General features: G+C 40.0%; 1 long non-coding RNA gene across 1 annotated transcript; it reads right to left on the minus strand.

Moving 5' to 3' along the window:
* Positions 1 to 16,253: 16,253 nt before the first annotated feature.
* On the minus strand, positions 16,254 to 17,017 carry LOC126401854 (uncharacterized). Its single transcript, XR_007571128.1, has 3 exons — positions 16,959 to 17,017; positions 16,567 to 16,839; positions 16,254 to 16,380 (listed from the first exon to the last, which is right to left on the minus strand). It is a non-coding gene; the product is annotated as an uncharacterized LOC126401854 (long non-coding RNA).
* Between the last annotated feature and the right edge of the window lie 587 nt (positions 17,018 to 17,604).

Genomic DNA, 17,604 nt, shown 5'->3' on the forward strand with positions numbered 1-17,604 from the left:
CATACAATACATTACTCTGCTTATGCATGGGTGTTTTGTCCTTAGGGTGGACAAGCTTCCAACTCAATGTGTCACTGGGTCTGAAGTGCACTTAAAGCACTTGAAACCTGTGGCTTCCCAACTGGGCCTTTGCAAAAATCTCATAAAAGACCCAGAACGGACAGAGAGGAAGAGACACAAAAACGAAACAACATGGTCATTCCTTATGTCACAGGTGTATCTCAGAAACTGGTCTGAAGGAAGCGTGAAAGAAGCCATTTACATCAAACTAGAATGACCATCATTAAACAGAGGAGGTGACCTATGACACAGTCCGTTAGCTGCCTTTATAATACATGTGTGACCTCAGTATCTTATTTAAATATACAGACGGCTATGCTTACAATGTGTTATGTTCGATGCATCCTACACTTTAATTACAAGTGCCTCTTAAGGGATGAAGTAAATGAGTGATAATGAGTAGCTATCACATTGAAAAGTGGTTTTGCTCTGTTTCAGTGAGGCATATTTTGCATTCTTTTCCCCATTTAAACCAAGAGATTCCTTAAATTACAACACCAGGTTGAGTTTCACAATTTAAAGGACCATCTCCTGCTTCAAGCAAGTGCTATTTCCATCCTACGCAGAACACTTCACAGGTGCCAACTGCATGTTTTAATATTCTTCAGTGGAAGCCAGGTGAGGAGCCTTCAGATGATGAGTGTACCACAGAGGAGAGCCACTCCGTTAGCAGCATAACGGGCTTGTGTCAGCTATTACTGGCAGATTCATGGCTGCCTCTGTTATCCACAATTTTGTGTTTTTATTTGTAGCACCATGTAACTGACAGATCTCACAAAATCGTCTTCACTGTTTATCTCGCTGCACCGCTTTATTTATGCGGCCATAAATAAATGATTCATGCTTGTGAGTGTGTGTTGCAGTCATTACAGATTTGCTGCATCATTCCTGTCTAGCTTTAAGAAACAGCCTTGGAGCAAGTCTCACCAATTTGACAACAAGCTGATCTGTTACACAATCTACCCCACTGTGCAGCAAGCGACTAGTTATGTGTTTCCGTCCGTGCCTGTGTGTTGAGTTTGTGTGCACGTGTGGCTCCCTGTCTGTCCTCCCCCCCCTCCTTTCTGCGTTACATCATTCTCCCAGAGGTTGTTGTCACCTAGCAGAACATCGCTCGGTGGTCTGTTCTGTCTGCAAACCTGTGCACGTGGCTGACAAGCTGTTAGTGTTCAGATATCCGCTCATCGAAAGGCAGAACACACAGATTGACTCTGCGGCGCTGGGGGATTTGCACGTAGACACATACATGCACACGCTCAGGTACTTAGATTGGGGAACTTGCAGACGTGCGTGTTCAAACACAGTGACAGACTTAGCAACCAACTGCTTGGAAGTGATGATATCATTTTCCTCTGGTGTAATTAAATGCAATTCATGGCGCTGTCATAATACGCAGAGCACAATTTCATTCCCCTCTAAAGAGGCTGTATGTAGCATTAGAGAAAGAGAGGGGGTGTAGGAGACAAATAGGCAAAGAGTGGAGAGCTGGGAAACCAGAACAAATGTAAAGCTCGCTGTGCGTCTCACTCTGTGGCGTGGCCCTTGGGGAGAGCTCAACTGGTAAACACGTTCTTCGCAGAGCGGTATATTGCTTTTCACAATTACCCATAAACAAGGCCTGGCCCTCCTGAATGAGGGCTAAGGCATTTGTTGTAATTTTCTATAATCTCTCCTCCAAGGGTGTTGTTGTGAATAAAAATTCGTCTGACCCAGAAACTAGCTGGCTAATAATGGATGTAATTAACACAGCAGGAAGACTGATATGATGTTTATACCACATTTACCCTCCACTCACTACCTCTTTTTCTATCTGTAACCCCTCTCTCACTACCAATTTCTCAAACTAAGGAAATTTTCTTCCTGCCTCTGCTTCTCTACCCCCTCCGCCTCCATCCAGCTCCCTTTCTTTACTTCTTTAGCCCCTTTGCTCTGCCTCTGTATCTCTCTCAGTCTTCACCCCTCTCACTGTATCTCTCCTCTATCTCCCTCTGCATTTCACACATCTACTTTGCTACATCTCACACTCTCACTTCCACACCGCTCTTTCTTCAGTTCAACAGCACCACCCAGTGTCTCACGCCTGACATGACACCTTTACATAACCATTGTTGATGAGGTTTTCATTTTGAACATCTGCTCATATCTCATTTTTTCTCCCCTCACTCATTAAGGCCGTTAGATTTTATTGATGTCAGCTTTGCCTCCGTATTAGTGATTTATATGCATGCCCGCTATAATAAGTTTGATTAATTGAACAAGACTTTCTTGTTTGAGGTGCCTTCTGGGTTATAACAGCGACCATGACACAATTTGCTTTTTTCATAAGAACAGTAAAGTGGGAAAAATAATATCGTTGTCAAGGCGAACTTGTTGTGGATGTATAAAGCGTAGAGTAAACAGACGCACAGCAACTGTGTGATAAAAGCAGTTCCTTCAAAAACAATTAGAGTTTTTTTCGAAGAACATCCTCCAGAAAAACAACACATAAGTAACGTCCACATATTTACGTATTTCTTTCACTTTTTCAATTTCTTAACTTCACTTTTTCTGGCTCACTTCTACCTTCTACCTTCTTTTCTTTGTTGTGGCTTTCAAATGTGTTTTTGCTACTCTCTTGTGAGGTACACTTGTTGAACAAAAAGTGGTATAAAACGGGATTAAGTCAATTAAGCATGTTTGTTCTTTTCCAGCAACACTGAGTCAGAGATTTGTAGCTGTAGGCACAGAGCCGTGTTTTGTCTAAAGCTGTCGATAGTTAATTTAAACGCTTTTCTGTCACTGAAGCTTTTTCTTAGCCTTTTGCAGTCCAAAAATATTTGCATCTTGTATTACAATCAAAAGCAATTCAGATGTTTTAGCTCTTAGGCGTGATTCTAAAGCAAGGTGTTCTCTCACACCTTTATAGCATCATTTTCAAAACCTAATTTGTCACTGTATAAAACAAATTACTAGATGCTGATTAATTTTTATATTGTAGGGAGTTTCTTTCTCCCCATCATAACTGCGTGTGAGTGCAGCTGGGTTGTGGGTCAGTGCACTCTTAATCCATTTAATTCAAAATGTAAATTGAAACTGTTCCTCCACTAATAATTCAATTTCAATTCTCTATTTATAGACTGTTAATAAAAATCATTTAAGAGCAAAGATTTTTTATTTTGCCAATTTTAAAGAAAGCCCTCTTCAGGAATTGACTGAATGCATGAAAACTAATTGGCACCAATGTAGCCTATAGCCACCATCGTCCATGCTGAACATATGGCACTCGTTGTCAATATGCTTTTTAACGCTACCATAGAATTTTAATAGATATACATGTTAAAGATGTGCATAATATTATCTACATAATTAAGTTCTAGTGCCTCCAGTATCCTAATGATCCGATTTCAGCTCATTTCCATGAATTTCGGTAATTATTTATACAATTAATTGAAATAAAAGTTTATGGGATGCAATTGACTGATCAATTAGCTAACTATTCTGTTTAGCAAGATGTTGCTATGCTCAGGCTCCTACATTTTATGATGCTTAAACATGAAATGGGAGATCAAAATCAGTTACGTGTAATACCACTAATTCTTGTGCTTTGTGTAATGTCGAACGGAAAGTGAACGCAAATATCGCAATGCTCACCGTCAGCGCTCATCCCACTGAAAACAAGTAAAACCAGTAACACTACACAGAGGCTAGCAACCATCCCTTGTTTAAAAATTACACCAAGGTATCAAGATGAATGTTTAGTTATTACCCAGCATAATAACAGCTGCTCCAGTATGTAATATTGTACCACAAACAACGGGCTATATGTAATTGTATTAGAAAACATTCCAACATACTGACCCTTAAAGGAAAAGTCAACCCTTGCACTCACACTGTAATACGCAGTATCCATCATCAGCAGGCCCCTGGAGGTGTTTCATGATGAGGCGTTGTAATACAGTTTGTGCTGTACCCATTTTCCTACAACCTGTCTCATCTACTTGCAATTGCAGGTTGTGATTTCATACATTTCCCATAAGGGCTTTTTTCTGTCCCCAGAGAGAGAACAGAGGTGAACTGTTGGCTAAATGTGTTTATTAGAGACAGGGGCTTCCATCAAAACAGATCGCTTGTTCCTGAAAGAAAAACAGGCCGAGCTCCTACGTGAGATGAAGCATCGGTGTTATATGCATGATAATCTCTTGGGTTATGTATTCAAATTGCTCTGACGGAAGAATTGTCATGAACTCAGCCATGATTCGAGTGACTGAGATGCTTCTATCAGCACTGACTGAAGGGAGAGGATGACGAACTAAACACAGAACTAGCTGCTTATCTGTGCAGCTCGTTTGCTTTTGTAGTGCTGCAATACAGAATTAATGTTCATCCACATTTCTAGAGGGTTAACTTTCCAACACAGTGATAACCAGGTGCAGCAGCCAGCTATCTGTATGAATGTCCTTCCTCTCCTCCCATTTTTTGTTCCTCTGAACAGGAAGGCCTTTAAATACATAATGCATGAGACCAAAAGCTTAATTTTTTTGCCGTGCCAAACCTTTTAACCTGCACAAAACCTTGCTGTAGTCCTTTAGTAAATGAGGAAGAACATAAATTTGACTCTAGCACCTAAAAAGAGGCTCAAATATTTAATATCCCCTTAACTTATCGATGCATTGCAGTACACTGAATAACTTCTCATGTTTGGATTTTCCTCTATCTTCAGTCACAGATTGTAAACTCCACAGTCCATTGACTCCACAGCTGGGCTGTTAATATCTGGACATGATGTCATGTTGTCTTTTGGGGGACAAGTTATTCATATCAGTAAGACAGGTGACCCACAGGCGCAGGAATGCATTGTGTATATTAATAATGTTCTACTACAGTAATGTTTATTCAGCAAACCAACACATTGATTGCCAACATAAAACATAACATAATTTAATTATGATAAACTATAAACCACTGGATCAGCCTATGCAACAGCACATGCACACACTGCACTCCCCTGTAGCATAAGGAGCTGTGAGTAAAAGCATAAATTGTGCAGCCTATAGAGTCTGTTCCAGACAGCAACCTCAGATTGATGGAGAAATAACAGAGACCTGGGTATAATGTCTTGGAAGACTTGTTCTGGGAGTCTGCTGTAATGGTTCCCAATGCCTCAGCCGCTGCCTCTTAATTCCTCTCTAACTAATGCTGTTCATTTGCTGTCTGGCAGCTGTATATACACACATGCCATCATCCCCACTGCTCTGGATTTGTGTGTCATGTCGCATGTGTGAGCTGCATTCCAAGTCTGCAGTCCCAGATCGTTCCACTGCCACACAATGGCAGTGCCAATCCAACATCCAACACAAGTCAGGACTAAGCTATCTGTGTCTGTGTGTGTGTCTGGCAGTCAGTCAGATGCCTCTGTAGTGGCTCTGAGAACGTGACTGGAGTCCCAAGTTGTCCACACTCCCACAATGCTTCACTGCCACACAAAGGCGGTGTCAATCCACGCAGGGGTTGGTCTGGAGGAGTCCTGCTAACTGTGTGCAGACGACCACATACAGGCACAGTCTCAAGCTTTACAACATACTTTGTGTCTCCTCCATCCCAACAATGGCCTTTCTCCTTCTCCTAACTGTCTCTTTCAGCAAAAATCGTTTTCAGATTGGTCCATCTCCCAAAGAGAGCACTTTTTTTCCACTTCTCTCTCTCCAAGGAGTCTGCTTTTTAAATCCATCATTCTCTGAAGAAGTTCAAGGTCTGTCTCTCAAAAAAAAAAAAATTTTCTTATATGTCTATCTTGGAAAAACTATTTCTCTTAATTGTGCCCATTCTGAGTTGCTTTCTGTAGTCCCAAAACACAAGGAAAACTTTTAATAGATTTCTTTCTCATAGATGTCTACTATTTAGCTGTGGGCAAAACTTCTCTAAACTGCAATTTCATGCTAATTTAACGCACCCTGTTGTATCAGAGTATCACAGTAAGGCTGTCTGCTAAGTGGATGCTAAATATATTTCTAAGACGTGGGACTTGCAAACAAAACAGCACTCTAAACAAAAATACAAACATGTAATTTGTTCTCTTATTCAATCTAAAGATTTGGCTCTATTATGGAGTATGTGGGCAATGTTCCATGATAATAAAAAAAAAGTTTTTAAAAGATGTTAAGACAATTAAAGTTTGACATAAAGCTTTAATACAGTAACTAAGCAAAATCCTTTGTAGTTTGTGTTTTATATGATACTTTGCAAAATTTAAATCTTAGCTGCAACCACACCGGTCGACAAGCACCGCCACTTGGTCAGTGATTTCAGCGTCAGACACAGAAGTGAAAATGCATCACTGTGGTCTAATACCCTGCCTGTGGCATCAGTTTTAAACACCACTGGATAACAACGTAATTCAAGGAGCTGAAAAATTCCTATAGGGCAAGCGAGAGGGGCAATAAATGGGTCCAACAAACACCGGACTTTTACCCAGGCCCCCAGTGTTCGCTTCCTGTGTAAATATTGAGAGAAACTGTGATGCATTTTCTCAACCTAAACGTGCATTTGTTGCACAGATAAATGGATGTACAAGGTGTTTTACCAGTGTAAGTGTATTTGAAAAAGACTGTATGCATCTAATGGAAAGAAACTGTATCGTTCCTGTGAAAACTGAAGTGAATTTCGAGAATAAATTGACACAGCATCCCAGAACGTCAGCAACAGACACAAGAGGATACCTAGCGAGTCATATGTGGACATGAAAGTCCATTAACTAAACGCCTATATTTGACGAGTTGGAGTGAGAACGGGGTGCAACATAATTTGCTTCCCCATTATCTGTTAAACAGATGCCTGCTTACATGCGGGTAAACGCACCAACCAACTTGCAGTGTTGTCAGGATCTAGTTGTGCCTGTAACAGCAATATTAAACATCACCGATGCAACAAATATTAAAAATGTATTTTTGCTGCCATTTTTTAAAAATATTGATAAGTGGCAACCAAAGGCCAAGAACTGGTTGATAATTTCTCAAGATGGTTGCCAATGGCAACCTGGCATCCTCAAGCTATGCATGGGTACTGCATGTGGAGTATTCTATGTACTTAAGTACAGATCTGAGGTGCTTGTACTTTCGTTGAATACGTCTGTTTTATTCTACTTTCTATGTCTGCGCCACTACATCTCATACTGCACTTTTTGCTCTATTACATTTGTCTGACAGCTTTGGTTACTTTTCAAACTACAGAAGTTTTTCATCTCCTTCCTGTCCCTGTGAAAACCATGTACCTCTAGATGTGTTGGTTTTGAATGTGTGAGTGTTTAAATAAACTATATCCTCCCAAAGTTTCAAATAGAGCATATCCGGAGCGGTTCTCTGTAAGCGAGCATCCAGCTCTCACTTTGATTTGAGTGCCAATCTGAGATTACAAAGTTAAATGTAGGCCCTGGTGAAAGTAAGAAATGCAGCACAGCAGTGCAGACAGAGAGGAGAGCACATAGAGATACCAAAAAACATTTGAGACAGGCATGATATAACCATGCAACATTATACCTTCCACTTGTTAAAGATTCTTGTTTGCAGTTACTTTTGGAATAATTGGAGATGCAGATGAGGCAGAACTTAATTAAATACATAACACGTATTTAACAAGAAAGCTGCATGAGAAGACAATTAGTTTACCATTTACAAACATATTATAGGGAAAGTGATCATGACTGAAAATAAGGCAGATCAGTTTTAGTTACATCAGGAAAGAGTGAAAAGTTTCACCGTACATATTTCTTTCAATAAAAGATTTAAAGGGTAAATACACAATTTATTGACTTATGAAAGCCAGTGGGTCAGTAAGAGGAATATCAAGAAAAATCCTGTTTGTTTACAGCGCAGAGAGGATGAAATTTAAACTAACAGAGGTGCCGTGATAGTGAAAATTAGATTTAAGTTGCCTCATAAGCCAAGTGAATCCTGAGCTGTTTTGACACCCGTAGCCATTTCAAATTTATTTACGACCAGTTCTTATTGTAAGCACCTTTCTCTCCCTTAATACCCATAACCCTTTTAAATTTCTCACTGGCTAAAACCAACCTCCTCCAGCTGAGGAAAATCTGCTTGCATGGTGTGCAGACGCACTCGCGATTCCCTTACAAGTCATTATCAATCTGTTCCTTGCCTCCCATTCCTCCCACATGCTGGAGTGGGCAAGAGAGCTCAGATCTAAGAGAACTTTACTTGCATTAAGCTCCCCATCTGTCTCCATCTCTTTTACAACATGCATGCACATGTAGAGACTACTACAGCCACACTTTATAGTCTTGTTTTACAGTGATACTTAGTGGATTAAGAATTAGGCATAGGACAGAAACAGTGTTGCCATAATGCGAAATTATTTCACATAGCGGGTAGTGACATCTGTTTCTCCCTGTGGAGTGTTATAATGAAGACTTCAGATGATTTACAATATACCTTTGAGGAGACAGGTCAGAAAGTAACTTGGTGCTAACTTCGTATTTATTTATCACAGAGGTGAAATCAATCACCACTGCAGCAACAAACCAGGGATACATTAACATTACACTCAGCTTCAAGAGATGATAGCAAAGCCTGCTGTATAATCAACAACAACATCTACAGGGTATCCTTTCGTCTGCAAATGCTCGGAGTCAAGACAGCTTGATGTGACAACTGGAAGCAAAATTGGTGTGAGAGCTGCAGCTCTGATTTATAAGACGTAGAAAGAGTGGCAGTTTGAACCACAGGGGCAAGCTGTTAATTAAATCTGAGACGTAGGGCACATATTAGAAATAAAGTAGGGCAATACAACAAACTATATAAAATTGACATGCAATTTGGATGTCCAATTCTATTTTGACATAGTCTCAGACAGGATGTTACACAATCAGGAAGACCCTGAGAGACCCCCAAACTATGGTGAAAGGTCAAAAAGTCTCTCTTGAGGGGCGTCGGTGGCTTAGTGGTAGAGCAGGCGCCCCATGTACAAGGCTGTTGCCGCAGCAGCTCGGGTTCGACTCCAGCCCGTGGCCCTTTGCTGCATGTCACTCCCTCTCTCTCTCCCCCCTTCACGCTTGTCTGTCCTATCAAATAAAGGCCAAAAAAATGTGGGAGGAGCTGTTGCACGTGCGAGCCACTGGCGGTGGATAAACAGTAGCAAGAGGGAAACACAAACCGGACAGACACTGTAAAGATGAGCAACTGGGGAGACAAGGCATTGCGCGCCCTCCTTGCCCTCGCAAATGATGAGGCCATTAACCGTCAGATGACAGGGACGGTGAAGAACAGGTCGACTTATAAGAGAATCGCCGAAGGACTGACCAGCCGCGGCTTCCCTCCCACGTCACTGTTTACATCACACGCTGAGCCACACGTTTTGTTACTTGCTCACGCCCCCTATTGCCCTGAAAAAGGCGCTTTCTGTAAAAAAACAAAGGTAGGCAGGCGGCATTTTGCTGCACTCCCCGATTTTGTTTTTATACAGCCAATGCTGAAAAAAGACTGATTGGGCTTTCCTGCAAATTTGCACAGTTCCTGTTTAAAAAGGGCTAATGTAATAAAAAGATATATATATATACACAATGCTGATTTTATGCTAATATACTTATTTAATATGAATTTACATACTTGTAAATTAAGGTCCAAGGTTGTAAAGTTCTACAGGTAGTCAAAACAACTGCCTGATTAAGGTTCAAACTGAGCTTTGACATATTCGGTAACAATTTTGTCTTATAGGATAACAGTTCTTCTTTCTGTTATCCCACAATGTCATTGGTTATCCAGGATTACACATTTGAAAAAAAATTGTTTAGCTTTCATGTGTATATTTCCATTCTTATTGTGATATTGAAACATTGTCATGAGCATTACTTGTTTATAAAAAACAACATTTTGACATATAAATATTATTACCACATATAAAACCACTTTTACTGTAACTTTTAAAATATTGGGGATGTATTTATTCTTATAACGAGGTCAGAGTGAGAAGGTGTTGGCACGCATGTCTGGACCGGCTACCACAACAAACCACAGAGAAGCTCAGATCACAGCACACGCAGGGAGCATGACTTCATTCTCTGCTCAGGATGCCCTTACTCCACTATATCTTTACATAGCAAGCAGTGATTTGCTGCTACATTAGTGCTCTGAATATTGTATAGAGAACCTTTAAAATATATATATATATATAAATGACAAAATAAAACATTGGGAGATGTTGAATGTTTTCTTACTTGTTTTTGGTATGATTACCTTTGCATAACATAAACATCAGATGTGTTAAACTGACATATTTTGTGGAAACTCATTAGGTGTCATACTGAGTAATAATTTCAGTCAGGCATGATAACGCTGATTTTGCTCCCTTAAACGGCATTATTTTAAGAAAACAATAACAGCATGATGTGAAGTACTGTTTTGCAGCTTAAATCACAATACAACATTAAATATGGGTATGGAACTTGAACAATTAGGGTCACATCTAAAGCAAACACATTAAAATGAGATAAAATAACTGTGCAGGTTTCATTCTCTGAGCTCTAAATACTGGTTACTGTCTCACTTTATATATTTGCTAAGTATTATTGATTTAAAAGCAACACTATGATAATATTTTTTGATAATTCATTGATATCATCCCATATGACATCTTTACTGGTGTAGTAATTGTTGGAAAATAGGATTTTGGTAGTGAGTAAATGACATGGAACATAACATACAGATGCTACTGCTACACTGCTTATACTCTGATACAGTTTAAATGTATGTTTGCAGGGTTACAGTTTACATATAGTCATTAATACATGTAGTAAATACATGCAACTGAATGAAGTTCCACCAGCAGCTAGCAGACCTTCTCCTCAGGCCACAACCAACCACATATCACACACACAGTCAACAGGTGACTCAACAACCAGTTTAAAAGCCTCTTACTGCCTGTGTCCACAAAACAGCTGCGTCATGCAAAAAAACTACAGCACAGAATATGACACAGCATTAATAACAACACAGCTGCGCCATGCAAACAAACTACCGTAGAGAATATGACGCATTAACAACAAAACAGCTGCGTCATGCAAACAAACTACAGTAGAGAATATGACGCATTAACAACAGAACAGCTGCGTCATGCAAACAAACTACCGTTGAGAATATGACGCATTAACAACAAAACAGCTGCGTCATGCAAACAAACTACTGCAGAGAGTATGACGCATTAACAACAGAACAGCTGCGTCATGCAAACAGAATATGACATAGCATTAATAACAGACAGAAAGTTAGCCACCAGGATAGAAAACCAGCGAGCAAAGAAACAGAAAGACGTAAAGAAAGAAGGTGTTTCTAACTCACATTTTCGACGTCCTCTCCAACAACGTCCACCAAAGGTCACTTTGCTGTTGACAAAAGTCCTCATGTCCTCTGTCCAATGCTAACAGCTCGCTAGCTACTCCTCCAAGGCACTTCTGCTGCCCCGTTCGCACGCATTACCTGGCTAATTAACTCTCCAGGTGTGTTCCCTGAAATGTTGCGAACTTCTTAGTCGGTTGAGAGACACCACTCACAGGTCACTTCACAGTTTCTTGTCCAAAAACGCGTCCATTCACGGTGTAGAAGTGGCTTCACAGCTGCAGCTACACATATTTTTTTGTTTAAAAGGTAGGACTAATTAGTTTCCGGGTGTGCCCGTGCGTGACGCGTTCCACTTCTGTGACGCGCGGCCTTTGCGCGTGACAGCACCATGGACAGCGAAAACTGCGTCACAACCCGGAAGTGGGGGACTGTTCGAGGAAAGACGATAAAAAGGGAACTCAGAGTAGCCTTGAGAGCGATATTATTACATACCACTGTCTATATATACGTTTTTATGTCATTATTTGTCTCTTTGCAGTAATTTATTGTATGTTTTTAGTCATTTTGTGTCTTCTTGTTGTTATTTTGTGTTATTTGTAGATGGTAGGCCTATGTGTCCCTTTGAGGTACTTGTTTGGTTGCTTTGTGTGTTTATCCCCTTTTTGTAGTTATTTTGTGTCCCTTTGCCATTCATTTGCATCTCTTTATGGTCTCTTTGTGTCTCTTTGTGGTCATTAAGTGTGTCTGAGTTTTTTTGCGTCTCTTTGTGGTCGTTTTGTGTGTCTTACAGGTCTTTTGTGTCTCTTTGTGGTCATTCGGTTTCTCTTTGAGATCTTGTGTGTCTCTTTGTTGTGATTTTGTGTCTCTTTGTAGTCATTTTGTGTCTATTTGTGATCTTTTGCGTCTCTTTGTTGTCATTTTGTCTCTTTGTGGTCATTTTTTGTCTCTTTGAGGTATTTTTGTGTCTCATTGTGGCCATTTTATGTGTCTTTGAGGTCTTTTGTGTCTCTTTGTGGCCATTTTGTGTGTCTTTGACATTTCTTTGTGTCTCGTGGCCATTTTGTGTGTCTTTGAGGTCTCTTTGTGTCTCGTGGCCATTTTGTGTGTCTTTGAGGTCTCTTTGTGTCTCTTTGTTGTCATTTTGTGTCTCTTTGTGGTCATTTTGTTATTCTTTGAGGTCTTTTGCATCTTGAAGTGTATTGGACTTAATTGCTCAGAACTCAACTCATCTTTTGGGGACTTTATATCAAGACAAGCTAGCAAAAACTGCCTTTTATCATTTAAGAAATAAAAATGTAAGAAGCTTTGTGAAACTGGTACATGCAAAAAAGTTTATGCCCTTGGTCTGCAAAAAAAGATAGTGGCTCATAATATGGGTCGATTGTGGACAATGGGCCCCTGGGCACAGGTATGCAAAAGGCTCCAACAACTATCCTACTTAAGAGCAAGACATGTAGACTTTTTGGTGGTTTAGTGTGTGTGTTTGTGGTTTTGTGTCTCTTTGTAGTCATTTTCATCTCCTTGTGGTTGGTCAGTGTCTTTTTGTAATCATTTTTGTCTCCTTGTGATTGTTTTGTGTCTCACTGTAGTAATTTTGTGTGTCTTTGAGGTCATTTTTTGCAAAATTGAGGTAGTTTTACGCCCTCTGTAATAATTTTGTGTCTCTTTCAGGCCATTTTGTGCCTTCTTGTGGTTGTTTTGTGTCTTTTCCTGGTCAGTACGGGCTAATTTTGAGTGATGTTTTGCAGTGAAGGCCAGGGGGGCCCTGACATTTGGTGTGCCTGGTAGGCCCTTTCAGTCATCCATCTATTGGTTCTAAATGCCGCTATTCGAACAAGACAGAGATCATTTTATCACATCATACCCGATCCCAGATATCTGCTATGGTTTATGGCTCATCTCAGAACTGATTACAAAATCTCTACAAATGTAAAGCCCTTCATGACCTTTCTCTCATACCTGTCTGACCTGCTTATCAGATACGGACCTATCACACTTCTTAGATCATCTGGCAAGGGCCTTCTGGTTTTTCCAGTGGTCAATACAAACGTTGTTACAGTGGCTTTTGTTTTTTCTAACCTCCTTCAGTTCAAACCACTCCATTATCTTATTGTGAAACAACAGTATCAAACTTTAGCAGGCAGAATATACATCCTGTCCTTTTCTTTCATTTCTCCAAGAAAAATCTTTCAGCAGAAGCATGGGTGTTGAGCTCTCATCAAAGAGGAATGTGATGGGGAGGGTTAGCCAACACACACAAAAAGAGAGCACTTCTTTCTATCATTCTTCGAGTGTTAAATGATGTGTGGGTGGAGTATGCATCAACTTGTAATCCCTTTGGAGAAGAAATGAAAAAGTGGGAGACACGCAGAAGACTTTCTAAAACACAAAAAGCATGTGCAATTTGCCATCCCTTCAAAGACGCGTGTGGGTTTGAACTCGAGCACACCACGCAGTGCATTTGAATAGCTCTAGTTCTAAGGCGGCCATCGCTGCACCTGTCATTAAGCGCATGATCACGGCAAGGTCAGAACCAAGAGAGCTCTGTTTGTTCACGTGGGAACAGCAGCAGGGCAGGTGGGTGAGGAGAGCAAAAACAAGCACACAAAAGTGCCATTTCTTTAGTCTTAAGTTCTTTTTCACTTACAGGGAAAAAAAGTAATGCTCCAGTGTTTTCATGTCAATAACTTTGACAACATGAAATGCTTGTACAGTAGGGTGCCTGCTGATGCTCTGACAGCTGTGACTGCCTGCTCTGCTAACAGCTTGGTTCAGTGAATGCTGCTGAGAGTGAAAGTGCTGCGGTGTAATTGTTTCCTACTGTAATTATGGTCAGTTGCGGCAGTGATAGCGGAGTGACATGAGTAGTGGAGCTATGCAACACAGTGAAACTAATTCCAGTAATTATTGAGATGGATGGGCTCTCTATGTAAAGGGTGGCAGCTCTGCGGGATGCACACAGGCGCAGAGTCGGTGAAAAACACTGAATAAAGCAGATCTGTGTCCTCGGGTGAACACAGTGGCTAGACTGAAGCATGAAGCAATTAACCAGTGCTCTGCAAGATGAAAAAACACACTATGGTTGCAACAACAGGACAAGCAATGCAGGAAAAGACACAAACACAGACACATGATGTATGGTCAACAGTAAGCCCTTGTGGCAAAAATCTGCTTTTTCCCTGTACCTCCATTTGTTTTGATTTGTTTCCCCAAGATGTAACCAATCTCAAGGATATTACAAATAGCCCTCACATAATGTAGATGAATGGCACCATCTTATAGGTCCTTTAAGCTGGGTACATGTGACTTTAAAAGTCATTCAGTAATCTGTGACCTTTGTCGACCTCTGCTGGTGAGTAAGGGGTCACTACAAGTCTACTGACACAAATGATGAAGGCATTTCATGGTCCACTTGCTAAGATATGACACAAAAGTGGCAAAATCCTTAAAAAATATAGAATATTACAACATTGTTTTGGGGTTTGGAGTTTTCTCTTGGTATATGGTTTGATTCAAAGTAGCACCACTGCAGAGTCGATGATAGTCCGCTTCAAAATGGACTGTACATGAAAAAAATGAGACTTTTTAAAAAGAAATTCTGTGTATACTTCCAACAACAAAAAAAGAAACATGGAGTAGCAACTGCCCTTTCATCCCCAAATTAATCTGCAATAACCCTGAACTGCAATAAAAGCACACAGGACAAATCAAGAATAATATATCTATGACAACATGGCAAACTGTGTCTGCTGATGAAGATCATGTGATATGATCAAAAGCTCCAGAACAGCTACGAAATGTGTAGTAAGGTTTTATGGTCAATTGGAATTTTTTTTGAAGGTCCAGAGTGAGCTTTGATGCTTATAAACAATACTTTTTGTGGTTATATTGTCCAATTTTATCCACATACTGTATGCAATCAATATTTTAGATTACTCTCTCAGCAACCCATGATTTTTGGCATTGGAAAACTTTAAAGTTGAGGTTACTGACGGCAGTTTATTACTGAAAAGTGTCAATAACACAGAGGGAAAAACAAACCCTGAAAAGGTCAAGGATCGGTATACAAGAAACAGTATTTACTTTCTTTTAAGGTGAGACACTACAGGTGAATGGGGTGAAATTTGAAAATAATAGATATCATCATGAAACTTCCTCAGTTGATTACTTATAATAGTATGAGAAAAAAATGTATTACAAGTTTTTAAAATTTTAATGTTTAATTATGCAAATTAGGCATTATCTCATTAAATATGTGCAAATTTGCATATATTTTGGGAAAGATAAATCTGAACATCTGATGAAGTTTGCATATATTTTGGGAAAGATAAATCTGAACATCTGATGAAGCCAGGTGCAAAATTCTTTTTTCATTTTGTTTTTAAGATGAAAAAAAAACTCTGTAGCTCTGTGTCAAATAATGCCTACAATATCTTTCAAAATGTATTAAGTCCAAATGTATTACTCGTCATACAATTTCCATTTATTAGTCTTGCTTTTTGTTTTCTTTCAATGTCATAATTATCTGAACAATCTCGAGCTGAAACATTTATTTTGACATGCTACTCGTTACAGTTATTTCCACGTTCACCAGTAATCACTTGCACAATTTCTAATGTAAAACATATCAAGTTGCGCCACATCTGATCTCTGCAAACTGGTGTGATCATTAGGCGATGTTACACATTTTAACCACAGGGTGGCAGTAGTGGTTAAAACTGGCTTGTATTAAGACTTGCTTTGCTGGTTTTTAAATGGAGTATATCTGGTATGAATTTTAACAGTAACATGAACACCACCACACACTGCTGCAATCAATAATCAAGTCAGGAAAAACTTCCAAAACTATTTTATTATATTATTTTAAAGGTTGAATGAAGTCTCTCGCTGTCTGGACGAGGAGAAGGCGGCAGCAGCGGGAGTTGAATTAGTGGAGCTCATCACAGTGTGCAGCTCCTCCTTTGTCTTGATCACAATGTGCTCCTACTTCCTTAGCCTGGGAGGAAGAGGAGAGGTTATCAGGGTCAAACTGGATCATTTAATTGACGTGTTTTGTATTTTCTTTCCATTACTACAAGAAATTTAAGGGACAGGCTTCAATCCTTGTGCTTTAATTATGAGATAAGATTAAATCTGGATCTCCTGGAGATATAAACAGAAGTGCTAATAAATAATACATTACAAGAGCTTTCACTACTGTTGATACAGGGTGCAGCCATCTTGGATTTTGAGGTCGGAGTCAGGTCGGGGTTGGTGAGGTTCGTCCAAGTCGTAGATCCAACTTCAGGGGGCGTTTCAGATGAAATTTCCGACTGGGAAGTCGGAAATGCAGCAGAAGCCCAGGATGGATGCGGAGACCAAGAAGAAGCCAGGGCTGGACTTGGACAAAAAAAATCGGCCCGGGCATTTTGAGCCTAGACCGGCCCACCAGGTATTGATGGAAAGACAATGAAGCCTATGAATGAAAACAGACTTTCTTGTGACACCGCTTGTACTCTGTCTTGTTGGTGTATATGTCTAATAAATTTAAACCTACACCATCCTCCCAGTCCTGTTATTCTATACAGTACTTACTTAGAGGAACCCAAAAGGCTGCTTGGTCTAGTGAACCTCCTGAACAATGAACAACGTATGATGGGATCCTGAAAAATAGGACAGAGAGGAACAGAGATTGTGAATAATAATACAGGTAATTATTGTCCACAAGTTTGCTGTTAAATGTCAGTAAAAAAACAATAAAATAAAAACACATTTAAGTAGTTACTTTTAAATCCAAGCCACTTTTATGTTAATGAGCAGCATCACATCTCCTGGCAAATCCTAATTTGATTCAATCTAAATTATATCTGCAAGTGCAGAGGGTTTATGATGAATACTAGCCTCATCATTTGGTTTTACATGAACATTTTTGCTCTGTNGAGGGGCCGGTTGCAGTGTGCTGCTTTTTTATGTGCTGCTGCCTCCATTGGCTGAGCGTCTCTGCTGACGTAGGATATAAGTCATGAGCGAAAATATGAACCACACAGCCAGAAAAAGAACCTCTTAGGGGGCGATCACACCGAGATGAGACGCAGAAAAGCGGACGCTTCAAAGATGCTTGAAACGCTGGAAGCGCTTATTCAATGTGTGCTAGACAAAAAAAAACAGCAAGGAGCGCCTGTGGAGCGGGGGTGTGTGCGCAACCGAGTGAACGGATTCAAAATGGATACAAAACGTAAAG

Source organism: Epinephelus moara, chromosome 15 (genome assembly GCF_006386435.1).
Source record: "Epinephelus moara isolate mb chromosome 15, YSFRI_EMoa_1.0, whole genome shotgun sequence".
NCBI lineage: Eukaryota > Metazoa > Chordata > Actinopteri > Perciformes > Serranidae > Epinephelus > Epinephelus moara.